Here is a 14,219-nt window from a genome sequence, read left to right as displayed (position 1 = left end):
AGTTAAAACTTAAAAACATATTTTATATAATTTAAATATTACTATTTATTTGTTTTTTCATTGGTTGGTGTAACTCTAAAATTCATTTTTATCTATTTAAAAAAAAAAATTATTTAAGTGGAGCATATTAAATATTTATAAAAGGATGATTGGTGCATATTAGACATTATTATTTATTTTGAAGTACGACTCTCAGTGGAGATGTTTAATGTCATTGAATGCATAGTTAATACACATTTCTCTCTGCAACCTCGTCGCTATCATGTTGTACGAAAGGTCTGTTTTGGAGCCAGAATAGCTTCGGCCTCCAATTACAGGTATTTGGCTAATCAAGTTGTTTATCTTTATTTTTTTCTTGTTCTTTTTATATTGTCCTTTACAAATTGTTTAGTGTTGGTTGTAGTGGTTCAAACATTTGGTACGGGATTTTATTTTTTATTTGGCATTTCCATGCAGGATTTCTGTAATAGAAGCATTGACATAGTGTATTATTTTTATTTTTATTTTTATTTTTCCAGGATTTTTTTTTTAGAATCATGAGTTTGTAGTAGCAGTTAGGGTTTAGTTGAATTTACGAGGAGCTTAAAAAATTCAAAATTTAAAACATTAGCAAAATTCATATGAAAATTCAAAAAGTTTGGACTGAATCAAACAAACACAAGCAGTCCAAAAAATACAGATTTGACCAAAATTTGTACAACCTGAGTTTAGGTTTTGCTACCAATATTAGGGATTTTGCCTTTTGTTATTTGTTTTGTCTTCTCCCATTTAAAACCTAATAAGTTAGTGTCTAATTTTGTATGTTTATGGAGCCTTAGACTTGGTGAATGCATATTATTATGCAAGGAAATCATTACCTGCGCACTTAATCTCACCAAAATATGTCAACTCTCCCTTAACAGACGTGAGTTACCATTATTCCTCATCACCAGCGACGTTATTTACTTTATAGGGGAAGAGCACCAGTAGTTGAGCATTTACCAATTGTTGTGAGGGTTGTTGATACCTTTTGTTCCAAATATTGAACAAATAAAACCTATTGTTTGAAACATAAAATGTCAATTTTTGTTAGTAAATGTACCAATAGTTGTAAAGAAATGTACCAATAGTTGTTAGGAAATGTACTAATATTGTAAAAAGTAACCAATCAGGTGATGTCATATCAGCTGCACAACTATTGGGGCCTCTTTTGCACACCTATTGGTCTCACATTTTTTTGGGTTGTTTTGGACACCTTGGCAAAAAGCATGCTGATGTGGCACCATACTTGATGATGTGGTGTTGAAAGCTTAGTTATAAGCAAGGGACTTGCCAAGTAAGCTACTGTAAAAAATTAGGAGTGATTTGAAATTTCCACGTAAGATTTTGAGAAGCACGAAGTTAAGGTGCTCAACTATTGGTGCTCTTCCCCTAGATCGTTACACTTCTTTGCTTTCATGTTTTTTGGGGGATGTTTTTAATGCTTAAAAATAATAATCAAATCAATAAGCCCTAATAAAAATAAGCAGGTGTGTTTTTCTCTAGGGTTTGGGAAACCCTAAATAAAAGTCTTGCCCATGATTTGTGTGGCTTTGGTGCCACCATTCAAGTGTGGCGATACATTCTTCGCAACAATGATGATAAGGTAATAAACACTAAACAAAAATATATATAGGGATTGAAAGTAGTATATGAAAAACTTTTAAATCACTAGTTTCTTAAAAAATATTTATATATATTTTAGAATGTTTATTACAGAAAAATATATTGTGATTGAAAGAAGTTGATAAAAAACTTTTAAATCACTAGTTTCTTGAAAAATATTTATATATATTTTAGCATATTATGGAAATTTAAAAAATTTGTTTTCATGTGGGGAGGCTATTGTTTATGTATTCACATATGTAAATGTGTCATTTCTTAGAGATTTTCTAGTAAATGAAATAAATGGTTTTAATTAGGAACTGTATACCTTATAATTTATACAATTGCATTTGTTTGAATCACCTAAAAGAGTTGAAATGCTAACATTTGTAGTCTCATGTACATTTGTTTTACTACATTGCTATTTTTTTACTGTTATTAGCTGATTTGCTATATTTTGTAGCAGCAGCTATTGGGAGAGTAGTTTTGATTCATTCCATTTTTATTTTTTTTTTAAACCTGCTTTGTTAGGGTTTTGTATAACCTCTGCACATTTTCTTCATCATCGTCGTTGAGAGCACAACATTATTTGTGCGAATAAGTCATTTGCCATGTTTCCAACGATTTATTTTTTGTAATATGTACTTGTTCAGATCATTTTTTTTGTGTTTAATTTTATTTGAAAACAATTATGTTGTTATCAATTAAATAAATGAAATTGGTTATATGGTATTATCTATGACTATCTTCATATATGATATTGTTCATTTTGTAACAAGTAGTGTTAGATCCCTCTTTGCTTCCTCATATGTAGAGACATTTTGAACTATGAAATGAATTTTATGTTTATTTGATGGTTTTAAATTTTTGTTTAGATTATTTTTGTGACAATTTTCCTAATAGAATTATTTAGTATTAAATCGATGCCAGCCACTGTTGACGTTGTACATGCAATGGTTGCTTAATTGTTCTCACATAGAGTGAATAGTAGAGATTGGACCATCTTCATATGTTAAACTTATCACATTCTTCTTCACAAACCTATTTCGTCACAATTTCATGCTATTATACCTGCCCTTGTCGTCACAATTTCATGCTATTATACCTGCCCCTGCACATTAAAGACCAAGTCACAAGGCAAGAGATTGTGCAAAATAGCTAAAATTTTAGAAGATTGTGTTGAATAAATGACAAAGAACTTCGTTTTGCAAATAGCTATATCGTCTCACAGTTTACCTTGACTTGAATTTTTTCAATACTTGCATGGCACAAAAAAATGTATCCTTCCACTTAAATCAATGACTTTGACTTTTGAAATAGTACTTCTAAATTCAATCATATGTTTTGCATTTTTGTGCATTAGATGAAGTTATCTTGGATCCAATGCCTGATAGCCAGTATATGTTATTATGGTAGTTAAAGCACTTCTTTAACTTCGGAGAATTTTCCATTTTTTTAGGATGTCGAAAATCCTTCTATTGCATGCTAAAATTTGTAATTTCTAAACGTTGGTCAGAAATATATCCATTTGTTGATGATTTCCATAGTTTTTAGATGCTCTTTTCTTCTAGTTTGGTTTCATTCATCTCGCATAAGTATCACGTAGATCCTTGATAAAGCACTACAATGCTTTAGAGTCTTTGTTTGACTTAGTCCAGGCTTCTTTTCTCATTGAGACTTTGGAGATTGCTTGTGTGACTTAGGTGTTGGTCTTCTATATTAAGGAGAATTTTTATTATGGATTGCGTCATATTCCTTGTGTGAGAATCTAGGTATGGGTTTCAGATTAGATTACAGACCTACCAATCAATAACTACTTGTTTACAAGATTGCCTTTATGAGTGTTTATTTTCAAGTTTTTGCCTGATTTATAATATGCAGTTGAATCATGATAAAGAAAAAACATCACATAATTTTACACATTGCAAAAACACCACCAACTGAAAATGTTAAGGCCTTATTTATTCAAATAAGAATTTGAGTTAATCATTGTATTTCTTGTTGGCATGTCTAGCATAACTAATGAAGATGAGATGATGGTGGATGACTATACCAGTAGAGGAAGATGACATGATCAGTTATTTATATTGTCATTGATAGCAACCAGGTTCAACTGATGTTTACGATTGGTTTTTTGGTGTTTGACTTGTTGGCTAAGTGATTTTGTCTACCGGAGTAAGAGTTTGACAGTTTGACAGAGTTTACCGATAAGACTACGAATTAAGACCTTAACCGGTTAAGCATATATTTTTTTATGGAATCAGGTGATTGGTGATGTTTGGTGACTTGTGGTTTGATACATAAGCTTTTATGATGGATTTGAGTATGTAATCGGAACCGCATCCTATGATGGCTATTGGAAGGCATTTTTTGAATTTCTAATGAAGTTTTGTCAGGGTTTAAGGACCGGTAAATAATTCTCTTAACGGGTAATGATTTTTGGTTTGGCAATAATCTACATCAAGTTCACATGTTGATGATAACACAACACAAACCGCGTGATGAGTTGAAAGATGTTTTGGCGTGTTTGGAGAACGAATTTCTTGGCAATGTGCAAAGTGCTTAGCGGAATGTGCTAAGGGTTTGACTTTGTACCAGATCAACTTGTTGTGATGATTTATGATCATTCAAAGACCGATATTGATTTGTAATTGATTGTAATGATCCCTATGATGATATGTAATGAGTTGTAAAGATCTATGATGATCTATGTAGTAAGTATTAGGGTTTTGATGTCGACCTAGTTGTAAAAGTTATTTATGTCAGCAAGGTTGATGTTTTGTAGTGTCGGTGATTTTGAGAAGTGTGAGAAGCTCAACCAGTGTGTGTGAGAAGATCTGCCAGAGAGATGCAGACTTAGAACTTCATTGGATCTGATCAAGCCAGCAGTAGAGTGTTATACACAGATCATTCACTGTTGTTCTCTAATAATTACAACAGCTAAAATCCTTTAACCAGTTAGGTCCTAACAAACCTCAAATTGTAAAATCCCCTAATAGGGTGACTTAATATCTAAGTTCTAAATCCTCTTGCGAGGTTGATCCTAACAGATCAAAGCTTCTAACAAGGCTGAGGTAAATCCCTTAACCGAGCGACTCCTGATAGGGTCTGCTCCTAACAGGGCATCATTGTAAGCTTCTAACTGGGCTTAGCTCCTAACAAGGCGCATTCCAAAAGAGTGCAAAATATTTGTGGGTACCAATTCCCACCGTGGTTTTTTCCTATTTGGGTTTCCATGTGAAAAACATGGTGTTCATGTGTGGTATGCTTTTCTTGTGATGTTCATGTTTGATTTTTGATAACCGATAAAAACAGCTTATGTTTGTTTATCAGAGATCTTAAAGTGGTTACCAGTATTGATAAATATATGATTGATAAAGAATTTTGATTAGTTAATAAGTTGGTAACTGTGTTTGTTGATCTGATATTGAATTGATGGCTGATCTGATTAATAAGTTTGCATAAGAGGAAATGATTATCTAGATCTAATAAGGAAATGTGTTATGAAGATTTGGTTTAAGTGTTGAATGTTTTTATAGATCTAAGATAAGTCTGTTTTGGTGTTGAAAGTTTCAATTTTTGTTAATATTGATTCACCCCCCCCCTCTTAGTATTAATCGGATCCTCTAGGTTTATCAATTGGTATCAGAGCATTGATCCTTTGTGTGCAGAAAGCCTAACAGCTTGAGGGAAAGATTATGTGAAAGATGATGAAGAAGGAGTGTTTCAATTTTACCAAGGACAACTACCAGGTATGGAGTGATCGGATGAAGATCTACATTAAAGGAATGGGTTCATAGTACTGGAATCATGTGACAACCAAGTATGTTGCACCTACTACCAGTCCCTTGACACCGGATGAGCTCAAAGAATAGCAGGAAAACATTCAGGCTCTTGAAGCAATTGTAAGTACTCTGTCTGACTCTGAATATATTGATGTTCATGGATTAGAAACTGCAAATGAAGTATGGGAGAAATTAAATTTAATCTACGGAGGAGATGAACATGTACAAAGGGCAAAGGAAGAGAGTCTGAGAGGAAAGTTTGATGATATGAAAATGGTTGATGATGAGAACATAACTCAATATGGACAAATGATTAAGGAAGTTGTAGGTGGAATAAAGAGTATCGAAGGTAAGATTGAAGATGATACTATTGTTAGTAAAATAATTAGAACTCTTTTACTGCAGTATTCTATTAGAGTGTCTGTTGTTCAAGAACTAAGATCCATTTCAAAAGATAAAGTTACTGCTGATTCTTTAATTGGAAAGTTAACTGTATTTGAACTTAACAGTTTTGATAATAGTGTTTCCAAACCTTCTGAATCTGCCTTTAAGGCTTCAGTAACTGGTACATCAGCAAGGAAAGGAATAGATGTATGTCATAATCATGATTGCAGGTCTAGTCATGGTGGTAGCAGAGGTGATGATGATGATGAAGAAGATGGAACTCGAGGCATTACTGGCTAGAAGATTCCCTAGAGGAACAGGTAAATATAAAGGTAAATTACCCTTGAAGTGTTTCTCTTGTAGTAAGATTGGACACATAGCTGCTAACTGCCCTAACACTAATAAGAAATATAAGTTTAGGAGATTCAAAGAAAAAGAAAGAAACATTGTTATGTTGCAGTGGATGAAGGTGTGATCGATGATGAATCGGAAGAAGATGAGAATGAGGAGATAGTATTTGTTGCTATGAAGGAGGATCTGACTGATGAGAAGGCTTTGGTGTCTCATATGGATAACAACAATGAATGGATAATAGATAGTGGTTGCTCACACCACATGACCAATGACAAAAGTAAGTTCCTATCCCTTGAAGAGTTTGATGGAGGTATTGTAAGATTTGGTAATAACTCTCCCTGCATGGTTAAAGGTAAAGGATCAATTTCAATAGATGGGAAGAGTAATGCAGATGATGTCTATTGGGTTGAAGGACTAAAACATAACCTCTTGAGTGTTGGACAACTTAATGATAAGGGATATCTCCTTGAATTCAAAAGTGGAGTGTGCAGGATTCTTGGAAATAATGGAGAATTGATTGCTACTGGGAAGCAGACTACAGGTAATTTATTTCATATGAATACTAAGGTAAATGATTATTTGGTTGTGAATATTGAAGACAACTGGTTGTGGCACAAGAGATTTTGTCATGTCAATTTTGACAATTTGATTAAAGTTAGTAAGTCATGTATTGTTAGAGGTTTGCCCCATCTTATGAAACCAAACAACGTGTTATGCAAGGATTGTCAGATGGGTAAGATGACCTTTGTATCCTTTAAGAGTAAGTATTTTTCTTCAGAGAATATTCTTGATTTGGTTCATACTGATCTTTGTGGTCCTATGAGGACTAATAACTATTTTGGTGATAAGTATTTTATGATCTTTATTGATGATTATTCTAAAATGATGTGGGTAACTAATCTGAGAGAAAAAGTCTGAGGCTTTTAGTAAGTTTAAAGAATTTAAATCACTTGTTGAGAAAGATACTGAGAAGAATCTAAAATGTTTAAGATCTGACCAAGGAGGTGAATTTACTTCTGATGAGTTTGTGAAGTTCTCTGATGAACAGGGAATTAAGAGGCAAACGTCAGCTCCTAGAACTCCACAACAAAATGGGATAGCAGAGAGAATGAATAGAACAATTATTGAAGCTACTAGAACCATGTTGATTCAAGTTGAAGTACCGAATATGTTTTGGAGAGAAGTAGTCAACACTGTTGTCTATACTTTGAACTGGGTACTTGTCAAAAAAGGTAATAACAAAACACCTTATGAATTATGGCATGGAAAGTCTCCTAGTGTAAGCTATTTCAAAATATTTGGGAGTAAATGTTATATTAAGAGAGATGATTACACTGAAAAAATTGATGCTAAGTGTGATGAAGGCATCTTTCTTGGTTACTCTACAGAGAGTAGGGTTATTAAATGTTATAACAAGAGAACTAAGAAGATCAATGAGAGTGCTAATGTGAATATAGATGAACTCCTTGAGAAATCTAGTGAGTCCAGCAGATCTGAGCCTGAGAGAGATTAAGAAAAACTTGTGTTCATAGAACCGAAAGTGCAGAACACTGATGAGCAAAATGTTAGAGAAATAGGTGCTCAACCGATAAATGTAGAGAGCGATGAAGAACATGAAGCAGGAAGTACAACACCGGAATCGGTTATTCCAAGGTACGTTAGGTTAAATCACTCAGAAGAACAAATAATTGGAGATAAACATGCTAGAGTACAAACAGGGAGGAAAATCAAAGAAAATTCTTGTCTAATTTATACTATTGAGCCGAAAATAGTAAGAGAGGCATTAAAGGATGATGACTAGATTAGTGCAATGAATAAGGAGTTAGATCAAATAGAGAAGAACAAGACATGGACACTTGCTCCTAGACTGGAAGACAAGAATGTGATTGGAACCAAATGGGTTTTTAGAAACAAGTTAAATGAAGAAGGAAAGGTTGTGAGAAATAAAGCAAGATTGGTTTGCAAAGGATATGCACAAGAAGAAGGAGAAGATTATGGTGAAACCTTTGCAACTATGGCAAGATTGGAAGGAGTAAGAATGCTACTTGCTTATGCTGCATTTAAAGGATTTAAAGTCTATCACATGGATGTTAAATAATCTTTTCTCAATGGCATCCTTGAAAAAGAAGTATACATAGAACAACCAGATGGATTTGTTTTGTCTGAAAACAAAGATATGGTTTGCAAAATACATAAGGCACTGTATGGATTGAAGTAAGCATCGAGAGCATGGTTTTAAAGGTTGCATGCACACCCGATCAAGATAGGATTCCAACGTACCAGTGAGGACAGTAACATATATCTAAAGACTGATGTAGAGAAAGTATTAATAGCTGAAGTATTTGTGGATGACATTATCTTTGGTAGTAATGATGATTTATGCATGGATTTTGTTGAGGAGATGAAAAAAGGAATTTGAGATGTCTCTTATTGGAGAAATTAAAAAATTTCTTGGGTTGCAGGTCCAATAGTTTGATGGTGGAATTTTTATCTATCAGAGTAAGTATGTCAAAGAGGTTTTGAAAACATTTGGCGTGGAAGATTGTAAACCGGTTGGTACTCCGATGGTGACAGACTGCAAGTTGTCTAAGAAAGATGACTCACCATCTATGGATGAGAAAGAATACAGGTCTATGATTGGTAAATTGCATTATGTCGTTCATAGCAGACCGAATATTGCACATGTTGTTGGATTGGTTGCTAGATTTGAAAAGGATCCCAAGGATACTCACTTGGTAGCGGTGAAAAGGATATTCCAGTACTTGAAAGGCACATTAGATTATGGTTTGTGGTATCCTTATAAAGGAAATTTCTCTTTGGATGTGTTTACTGATGCAGATTGGGCAGACAATGTAGATGACCGGAAAAGCACTACCGGTGAAGCTTTTCTTCTTGGAGGCTGATTGGTTGCTTAAAAAAGTAAGAAGCAAACTTGTGTTTCTCAGTCAACAACAGAGGCAGAGTATGTTGCAGCATCAATGAATTGCATGCAAGCAATCTAGATGAGACATGTGCTTGAAGGATTCAAATTTGATATGTCTGAACCGGTAACTATTTACCATGATAATACTAGTGCAATCAATATTTTGAAAAATCCTATGTTACATGCAAGAACAAAGCACATAGAATTGAAATATCATTTTCTAAGGGAAAGAGTACAGGAAAAAAAATTCTGCATGGAGTATGTGACAAGCAAAGAGCAACTAGCAGATATTTTCACAAAACCATTGCCAAAGAAAACCTTTGAGTATCTCAGAGGTAAATTAGGGGTCAAAACCCTACTCAGACAAAACTAGAATGTAGGATGCATCAATCCAGTGGGTTTCATGACTATTTTTAACTTTGGATTGATGAGATGCAGGCTACTCCGTAGGGGGAGTAGCTTAGATGTGTTTACAAACATGTTGAAGATAGCAACTGCAATAGACTTGATGATTTGTGATGCTTATGCACCTTTGGCATTGTTGTCAAAGGAGGAGAAGAAATATGATTAAGAGAAGACATATGATTAGTTGGAGTAGATATAGTGTAACCGACAGATGAGATGCAACAAAGAAGAGAAGAGTTGCAGAGAAGGTCCAGAACAGAGTGGAACAATATGAGTTGAGTATGTTGATATTTAGTGTTGCCATCAATGCCAAAGGGGGAGATTATTGGCATGTATGGCATAACTCATGAAGATGAGATGATGGTGGATGACAGTATCGATAGAGAGAGATGACATAATCAGTTATTTATATTGTCATTGATGGCAACTAGGTTCAGCTGATGTTTAATGATGTCTACAGTTGGTTTTTTGGTGATTGACTTGTTGGCTAAGTGATTTGGTCTACCAGAGTAAGATTTTGATAGAGTTTACCAACAAGACTGCGAATTAGGACCTTAATCGGTTAAGCAAATAAGTTTTGATGGAATCAGGTGATTGGCGATGTTTGGTGACGTGTGGTTTGATACATAAGTTTTTATGATGGATTTGAGTATGTAACTGAAACCACATCCTATGATGGTTATTGGAAGGCATGTTTTAAATTTTTGATGAAGTTTTGCCAGGGTTTAAGGAACGGTAAAGAATTCTCTTAACCGGTAATGATTTTTGGTTTGGCGGTCATCTACATCAAGTTCACGTGTTGATGTAGAACAAATTTCTTAGGAATGTGCAAAGTGCTTAGCGAAATGTGCTAAGGGTTTGACTTTGTACCAAATTGACTTGTTATGACGATTTATGATCATTCAATGACCGATATTGATTTTTAATTGATTGTAATGATCCCTATGATGATATGTAATGAGTTGTAAAGACTTGTGATGATCTACGTAGTAAGTCTTAGGGTTTTGATGCTGAACTAGTTGTAAAAGTTATTTATGTCAGCAAGGTTGATGTTTTGTAGTGTCGGTGATTTTGAGAAGTGTGAGAAGCTGAACTAGTGTGTATGAGAAGATCTGCCAGAGAGATGCAAACTTAGAACTTAATTGGATCTGATCAAGCAATCAGTAGAGTGCTATACACAGATCATTCATTGTTGTTCTCTAAAAATTACAACAGCTAAAATCTCTTAACCGAGTAGGTCCTAACATGCCTCACATTGTAAAATCTCCTAACAGGGTGACTCAATATCTGAGTTCCAAATCTTCTTGTGAGGTTGATCCTAATAGATCAAAACTTCTAATAGGGCTGAGGTTAATCCCTTAACCGGGTGACTCCTAACAGGGTCTGCTCCTAATAGGGCATCATTGTAAGCTTCTAACCGGGCCTGGCTCCTAACAGGGCACATTCTGAAAGAGTGCAAAATATTTGTGGGTACCAATTCCCACCGTGGTTTTTCCCTATTTGGGTTTCCACGTGAAAAACATGGTGTTCATGTGTGGTATACTTTTCTTGTGATGTTCATTTTTTATTTCTAATAATCGGTAAAGACAGTTTATGTTTGCATATCAGAGATTTTAAAGTGGTTACCGGTATTGATGATTATATGATTAATGAAGCATTCTGATCAGTTAATAAGTTGGCAACTATGTTTGTTGATCTAATATTGAATTGATGGTTGATCTGATTAATAATTTTGCATAAGAGGAAATTATTATCTAGATCTATAAGGAAATATGTTATGAAGATTTAGTTTAAGTGTTGAATGTCTTTAGATCTGAGATAAGTTTGTTTTGGTGTCAAGAAAGTTTTAGTTTTTGTTAATATTGATTCACCCCCCTCTTAGTATTAACCAAATCCTCTAGGTTTATCATTTCTATTAAGGGATAAAACAAGAAACTATATTTTCCATGTATTTTTTGTCTTGAATTTTATTGTTTAACTATACATGATGTTTATGTTTAGTTCTTCAATCTATTGTCATTTTATGTGTATGTTGCAATTGTCCTTTACCATGTTGTAGACAATGGAGCCCTTACATGTCTTCTCCCACTTCTCACTTATGATAACAAAAGCTTCATTATAAAGGAGGCTTTTTGGAAAATCTCCAACATTACAACATCGAACTAGTATCAAATTAAGGTTAGTTTTTTAGTGTGGATTTATTTAGGATAGACATTAATTTTAAATGAAAGTGGTATTTTATATATATTTCTCTCACAAGTTCTACTATTGGCAAGCATATATTGTCTAGTCATCACATTTGGATCGTTGGAGCTATTCCATGTTCTCTAACTCAACCATGTTTTTCAAGTTGTTATTGATGATATGGTTGATAGAAAATGTAGAGTTTGACATAAAGGAAGAAGCATTGAGTAATTGCTAATGTCACTTAACCTGGAACCCATAAGAAAATAAAGTAAGTATTAAGTTATACTATGACCTGATTCTATAAGCCAAGAGATTCACATTGTGTTTGACAATTGATACAATGCATGCCCATATCATTTGTTATAGGTAGGATGCTCTCACATTTAAAGAAAATATCCATAGTGATGCTAAGGGATATATATATAACTAGATATGTAGTCATCATATTGTGCAAACTGTTCACAATAGATTTCATGCATCTTAAAGTTTTGACTTCCAAGTATTTGAAAACATATAGATTTACAAAATCTACAAAAGATAATTGCAACTTAAAGCATAAGATAAGTAGTAAGATTTACGAAATCTTACTACTCCGCCATTGAACTCTTCAAAAGAAATAAACTTGTTTTTATCACCGGTCATGTGGTGTGAGCAACCACTATCAATAATCCATTCATCACTATTGTGAATGTGAGATACCAAATCCTTCTTATCAGACAAATCTTGTTTAACAACAACAAAAACAATCTCCTCATTGTCTTCATCCTCAAATTCTTCATCAGTGACTCCTTCATCAACTGCAACATAGCAATGTTTCTTTCCTTTTCCCTTATATTTTTTAAACTTTTCCTTTTGATCAATGTTAGGACAGTTTGCAGCTATATGTCCTATCTTGTTATAGGAAAAACACTTTAGAGGTAGCTTACCTTTGTACTTACCAATGCCTCTTGGAAGTCTTGTAGCCAATAAGGCTTCAAATTTCATCAGATTACCTTCATCGTCCACATCATCTTTACTACCACCATGATGACTTGACCTGCATTCATGACTATGACAAACATCTTTCCCTTTTCTCACTGGTACACTAAATACATATGCTTTAAAAGCATATTTTGTCTTAGGTACACTATTATCAAAAATATTTAACTCAAAAGCAGTGAGCTTACCAATCAAAGAATCAATAGTAACCTTATCCTTAGTAACTGACCTCAACTCTTGAATAGCAGATACTCTAATGCCATAGGTAGGCAATAGAGTTTTAAGCATCTTACTCACAACAGTGTCTTCTTCTATAGTACCATCAGTACTCTTGATTCCACTGATGACTTCCTTAATCCTCTATCCATATTGTGTGATATTTTCTCCTTCCATCATTCTCATATCATCAAAATTTCCTCTAAGACTCTCTTCTTTAGCCTTTTGAACATGCTTATCACCACCATAGATTATTTCTAATTTCTCCCAAACTTCAAAAGTTGTTTCCAAACCATGGACATCAATATATTTAGTGTCAGAAAGTGAAATTACTATGGCTTCCAATGATTGAATGTTTTCTTGTTGCTCCTTAAGCTGATCTGCAATCAAGGGACTAATAGGAGGTACATACGTAGTGATAACATGTTGCCAAAACTGAGCACCCATACCTTTGATATATATCTTCATTCTATCGCTCCATAGTCTATAGTTGTCCTTAGTGAATTTGGGACCCACCTTCTTCTTCATCTTCATCGGATCTTTTTCTCAAGCGGTTAAGCTTCTCCATAAAGAGGACCTAATGTTCTGATACCAATTATTATTGTGAGGATCTGGTTATTAGTGAGTGGAGGGGTGAACCGGTAATAACAATAATCTACAACTTTTCACCAATCTGCAAAAATACTTCACAAAACAATTCATAACCAATACTGGTATCCACTCAATCAATCACTTAAAATAGATTTACCAAACTACTCATTCATGTGTTCATCAATATGAATGCAATGAAATGATATCAAAATCACACATAAAAAAATCAACCACCATATGAACATTGATATTTTTCACGTGGAAACCCAAATGGGAAAAACCACAGTGAGAATTAGTACCCACAAGATTTTCACTCTTTCAGAATGTGCCATGTTAAGAGCTTAGCTCGGTTAGGAATGTCAAGTGGATTGCAAGAGTTGGATTGTAATTTACCCTCTTTTGTAAATAGAATAGTTGAATATACTAAAAATGAAGATAAAATGGGTGAAACGAAGAGCTACCGGTTCGGGATCGCGATGTAACTTCGGATCTGAGATATTTAGACTGATACGGATTTGCCCTACGAATTTGGAGAAAAGTCGTCGGGACTATGTTGAAAGTGTACATGATCCTCTAAAAAATCCACGAAACGAAAAGGGTTTTTTCATCTCTGCAAATGAAGCCCAAACTTGTAATTATAGTTGTGCACTTGGAACCTACACACAAAAAAGAAGGGAAGAAAGGTTGTGGATAGGGATTTGCCTTAGTCAAACCCTGGTTGAGAAATCAACCTTGAAAGAAAGTAATTGCAAATGCTTAAATGTAAATGATGA

Source organism: Cryptomeria japonica, chromosome 11, assembly GCF_030272615.1.
Source record: "Cryptomeria japonica chromosome 11, Sugi_1.0, whole genome shotgun sequence".
Taxonomy (NCBI): Eukaryota; Viridiplantae; Streptophyta; class Pinopsida; order Cupressales; family Cupressaceae; genus Cryptomeria; species Cryptomeria japonica.
This window is presented reverse-complemented; position numbering follows the sequence as displayed.